The sequence below is a fragment of the Suncus etruscus genome, chromosome 4 (assembly GCF_024139225.1).
Source record: "Suncus etruscus isolate mSunEtr1 chromosome 4, mSunEtr1.pri.cur, whole genome shotgun sequence".
NCBI classification, from domain to species: Eukaryota; Metazoa; Chordata; class Mammalia; order Eulipotyphla; family Soricidae; genus Suncus; species Suncus etruscus.
This window is the reverse complement of record NC_064851.1, coordinates 3774789-3780795: the sequence shown is the minus strand read 5'-3', so window position 1 is coordinate 3780795 and position 6007 is coordinate 3774789.

Genomic DNA, 6007 nt, shown 5'->3' with positions numbered 1-6007 from the left:
AGCCTCTGATGGCTCAGATCGCCCACGGCGGGGCGGCGAGGTCATTTATTTATTTACAAAGTTATTTTTGGCAAGGGTGAGGAGCGCGTTCCCAGACTCCTGGGTGGTGAAAGTCATTCTCAGGCCGAAGGCAAAATCCAGGGCGGCGGCGGTGGCGGGAAGACGACGGGAGGAGGGCAGGAGCTCAGCTTGGGGGACCCCCTTCCCCCCCAGTCCCCCCCTTCCCCCCCAGTCCCCGTCCCCACCCCCCACCCCGGGCTCCTGGGGCTCCTCCTGGGACTACTTGGCTCGTGCGTCATCGAGAGGCCTCGCGTCACTAACACGCCCCCTCGGCCTGGCCCTCCTGTCCGTCCGTCCCTCCCAGGCACCGAGCCGACCCACGCAGCCGGGTTCGGAACACGAAACAGCTAAAAATAGATCCTGCCGGCTAGCAACAGCCTTCCCATTGGTCGAGGAGCGGGAGAGGCAGCGTCTGATTGGACGAAGGAAAGGGAGAGGAGCGCGCCTGCGCACTAGCGCGCGGGCTGCGCAAAGCATGCTGGTAGTTGTAGTCCCGTTTCGTCGAGACAGCCAGCAAAGAGGTAGGTAGGCAGGTAGGTAGGTAGTAGGCGTGAGTCCCAGTTATTGCGCCCGCGACTTCATACATCTCCACGTCTCCCAACTTGATTTCTCAGACCAAATGGGGGGGACTCATTGTTATATTGTATGTTAAAGCCCTTCTCAAATAGTAATTCTTAAAAGAAAAAAAGGTAGCCATTCTGGCCCTCTTGCATTTTGCATTCATCCTACAATAGCCTAGGGAGGATCATCCTGAGCATGGTAGCTGTCATTTTTTTTTTTTTTTAAATATATACTTGAAGCCCTCCCTGGGTTTCTGTCCCCCGCACCTAATTTCTGAGGCAGCTTGAGGCTGAGCTGAAATGAATGCTCAGGGTGTGCACAGGGAGGAGGCGTCTGTCCCAGAATGTGGTGCAGTCCGAGAGGAGAGGATCATTGGCTATGGTTTCAAACTCCTCGAGTTCACTCCAGTCTCCCCTGCCATGCGGGCAACCACAATTGCCCTGAGCAACGCCAGACAAAATGAAGTGATGCAGCCACCCTGGGACAGGCTCGGCCGGTAAAATAGGAAAAGGTAAGATAGATGGGGCAGGTAATCACCCTTCCTAATTGCTGATGTCTCCACTTATGTGATGAGAAGGATGTTTTTCCCCTCAGCCAACCTGTGATTTCATCTCGCAGAGGCCTTAATTGTGAGCTGAATGTCAGCTCTGGCACCCAGTCTCCTCCCATCTTGAATAATCACACGTTGAAAAGGCACACACCAGTGTTTTCAAGAGGGGATCTTCAGAAGCAGGCTCCTTGTGGAGGGCGGCCCAGCCCGTGTCTGGGGTAAGCAAGTTCTGCCAGATGTTTGGAGGCCCTCGCCTGTCAGGCTGGTCATAATTAGCTCCAATTAACTTTTGGGGATGACTGGACTCTCATCCATACTTGCCAGGGTGAGAAATTTTGCTTTTTATGGAGTTCTCCGGGTAAAAACTCCCATTCTTGGGGTCCTTGCTCCAGCTGCCGAGAAGCAAAACAGCACCCCAGAAAGTGATGTTGGGGAGAATGGGGTGCTGCAGAGACAAACGATTTAATATTTATTCATGTGCGAATGAATTCAACAAGGCAAATAGACAAACCTGTCTATTGTCGAGACACTAAATATTGCATCTTTGGAAGAAGGAAATTAGCCTTGGCAGTGGCAACCAGGCCATGGGCGAGTTGAGTCACCCAAGTTCCCTTATTTCAGCCCTTTGACTTTTTCCAGGCGTGATCCCTGTTCCCTGCTTGCCTCAGAAACAGTGGGACAAGGGCCACCAGAAACCCCTGGGAGAGATGAGGCGACAGATTTGTAATTTCTGGTCTTTATGATCCAGCACATATTCTAACTCCAGCACAAATCTTTCATAGTCATGTTCTAGCTTCAAGCTATAGTAGAGAGCTATGGGCCAGAATATTCTTATTTATTTGGGGGGTACCCCTTGTGGTACTCAGGGCTTATTCCTTGCCTCTGTGCCAGGGATCACTCCTGGTAGACTCAGGGTGGACTTAGGGTGCAGGGTATCAAATTGTTTGGCTATACACAAGGCAAAGTCATCCAACCCCTATCAGTCTGAATAGTGATATATATTTGCCTGAAATTAGTTCAATTTGACTTCCCGGGAGATTTTATTTCAAAATTGCTAATTGGCAGGCCAAGGGCCACATTTTGTCAATGCATTGACTTGACATATAGTCACATACTCAACTTTGGTTTTGTTTTGGGGCCAAACATTACTGGGCTCGGGGATCTCTCCTGGAGAGGCACCTTATGCGCTGCTGGGGATTGAACCCTGGTCAGCTGCGTATAAGGAAAATGCCCTATCCGTTGTATTATTGCTCTGGCCTGACACAGCTAAGCATTCTAAAATAAGCTGACAGCATTTAAAATTTGGGAGATTACAAACACACACACACACACACACACACACACACACTTTTTTTTGTTGTTTTCTTTTGGGGTCATACCCAGCAATTCTGGAGGAGCATGGGATACTGGGGATCCAATCCTGAAGCCCCCAAATGTAAAGCATATGATGTAAGCTCTTTAAGCCATTTCTTCAGCCCCCAAATACAGCTAACGATTCAGCTGTCTGGAGCTGGCAAGCAGCTGTCTCCATGCTCTGGGCCCCCTTCGGCCTGCCTCCTTGTCCCCGACATTCCCAGTGCAAGGCTGAAGGTCACACACAGATCATTCATCACCCTGTTTGGCCTCTCTTTTCAGTCCTATCACCCAGATTCCTGAGTTGTCCCCCACTTTTTCTGTTCCTAATGAGATACCGTGGCTACAAATTGTATTTGTGCAATGATGGGAGAAGCAGAATTCATGCATCTAACTCACTCTTTTAGAAAGTCTTGGGATTTTGAATCTAGGTATTTTAGAATAGGATGAAATAAAATGAAAACATTAGCAAGCTGTACATATAGTAAATATCTTATGACCTCATACCTGCAAGGCATGTTCTCTGCTGCCGCTGTGTCCGAAGCAGGGGTACTGCTAGTAATACTCTGGGGCTTGGACTCAGGGCTTTGCACTTGCTAGGCATGTGGCCGACTACTTGAGGCATCTCCTGAGCCCTGAGTGTTGAGAAATGTGGTACATCAGAAGCTCTCAGATGGCCTGAGCTTAGAGGAAGTACCAAGCTGGCAACTTGGCCAGCTGACATGAGGTAGAAGGCTATTTCAGACAAAAGGTACAAAGAGCCAAGAAGATGGGGAGTATTCAACTGCCTGAGGAGGAAAGAAAAACCTGACAGTGTGTAGTCTCTCTTCTCTCTCTCTCTCTGTCTCTCTCTCTGAGCCCTACTTAATGCTTACACCAATTATTGCTTCTGTTTTAAGAAGGGGGCACACACAAGGTGGTGCTCAGGGTTCCTATGTGGAACTAGGTCTTGATCTGGGGTCAGCTGTATGCCAGGCAAGCCCCTCACTCCTCTATCAGCATTTCAGCCCCCCCCCCCCCGTGAATTTATTTATTTTTGGTTTGATGGCCACATCTGGCGGCATTCAGGGCTTTGTGCTTAGGAGATACTCCTGGAGGTGCTCAGGTGACCAGATGGGGTGCTGATGATCAAACCCAAGTTGGGCTCGTGCAATGCAAGCACCCTCTCCCCCAGGTGATTTTCATGCCTTCATTGTACTGTATCCTTCTGGGCTCTGAGCAAATAAACCAGGACAGGTTATGAAATTAGGTGAGAGGAGAGTTCAGTGGAATTCACAGTGCCTGGGCTGGCTGCCCATCACTCCGGAGGGGGTTCGCCCTTTGAGGGCCTCCTGGGTATTAATCTCAACTTCCCTCACTTGACCTTTTAGAGGTCTGAAGGAGCCGAGACCAAGACAGCAGTGTGAAGGTGGCCTTTGACTGAAATTAAGGTACAGCCCTGAAAATGAAGATGAAGATGTTCTGTGGACAGAATAGCTAATAAGCAAATTTGTAAAACTGTACTGAGGGTGGGACATGTTTTCCCTATTTTGATCCCTGGCACCCCACAGTCCTGGAACACAGCTGGAAGCGACTCCCACATTCTGAGTTGGGAGGAGACGGTAAACAACCACCTAGAAAAGTACAGAAATTTTTTTGCTTTTACCTCCAAAAAAGAACTATTTGGCCTCATGACACTGCTGAACAGCAACTATGGGAACCAAGGATAGGCGCATGTGGACCCCGAGTTTAATCTCAACACTGCTGAGTAAGGCCCCTGGTAAAAAGGCAATTTTTATTTTATTTTTTTTGGTTTTTGGGTAACACCTGGCGGTGCCCATCTCTGTGTTCAGAAATCGCTCCTGGCAGGCTCAGGGGACCATATGGGATGCCAGGGATCAAACCCAGGTCTGTCCCGGGTCAGCCACATGCAAGGGAAACGTCCTACCGCTGTACTATTGCGCTGGCCTAACAAAGGCAATTTGTTACTATGGAATCACATATTTGGTTCTGCCCCCAAGCTGGTATCTGTCATATTTCTCACCAAAACTCCTTACATGTTCTTAGAAGTCCTCAGATGCATGGCCCTGTGCAAACTGTTTGTGCCTCCACAAATGTCCTTGCTCCGTCCCATCCTTTTGCCGCTAGGTCACCTGGGGCTGGAGTGGTAGTACAGTGGTAGGTAGGGCCTTTGCCTTGCACACAACTGAACAGGAGGATGTGGGTTCGACTCCCCGGCATCCCAAATGGTGCCCCGAGCCAGGAGTAACCCAAGCGCCATAGGGTGTAGCCCAGAAAAACCAAGCTTCCCTTTGACCTTATTTATTTTGGGACCACACATGATGGTGCTCAGGGATCACTCACCCCACGTGGGGTCTGAGGATTGAACCTGGTTTGGCTTCGTGCAAGGTAAAGGCAGGGGCCTTTCTCCTGGACCCTCCATTATTCAAGACTTCTCTTCAAGATGAAATTACCTCAGTTCCAACAATTTTAGCAGGTGAGTCACCACCAAATGTCATCAAGAAAATGTCTATGGTTCCAACAAAGGGTGCTAGCTGATGGTGGGGTGTGGAGAGATCTCAAGGGTGAGTAGGACTAAGCAAAGGCGAAGGAAATTAGAGCAGGGTTAAAAGGCTGGACTGGGCTGGAGAGGCCCAGAGGGATGGGGAAGCCCTGAGGCCCATCCTCTCTCCCAGGAGGCCTAAACTAGGCCAAGATCCCTTCCTTGGTACTGGGGGAAGGGGCTATCCTGAATGGCTGGGGAGAGCCTCCACAGTTCTAGGAAGGCAGATTCTATCTCAGTTTGAGTTTCCACACATTTTGTTTGCCCACACCGAGAAACCCAAGACTCATTTCTCTCCTTGGAACCTCATGTCAAACCTCCTTACGGCTTGCAGTGGGGGACATTTTAGATGGTGAATGTTCCTCCTTAGTGACACCCCCCTGAAGTAGGCAACATATAAACAGGCTCACAGTAAGAATGTCTAAAGAGGAGGGGATTGAGGTGGGGGAAGGCCACATCCGGTGTTTCGGGGACCCTAAGGGATGTTGGGGATCGAACCCAGGTCAACTATGTGCAAATCAAATGCCCTCCCTGCTGTGCTATCACTCTGGCACCTACACACATCTATGAAGCAAAGAAGTATGGTTCTCCTAAGTCCTCGATTTGAATTCTCTTCTCGTTGCTTTTATAACGTCTCTGTTTAAAACTAAGGTCTGGCACTTGCCTTGCATGTGGCTGCATTGGCAACCTGGATTCATTCAACTCCTGGCACCACACAGAGTCTGTGAGGCCAGGCAGGGTCACTGCTGGACAAAGCAGCAGGAAGAGCTTCTGAACACTGCTGGGTGTGGCCCTATGTTCTCCAAAAAATATTAGACAGGAAGAAATAAAATTCCAAAGGTGACCTTGCTTTACCTATCATGAAGGGCATGTGGAGTTCTGAATTCCTTCCAACAGTAGTAGTAGGGAGTGCTAATGACTCCCTCTACCTCCTCTGAATC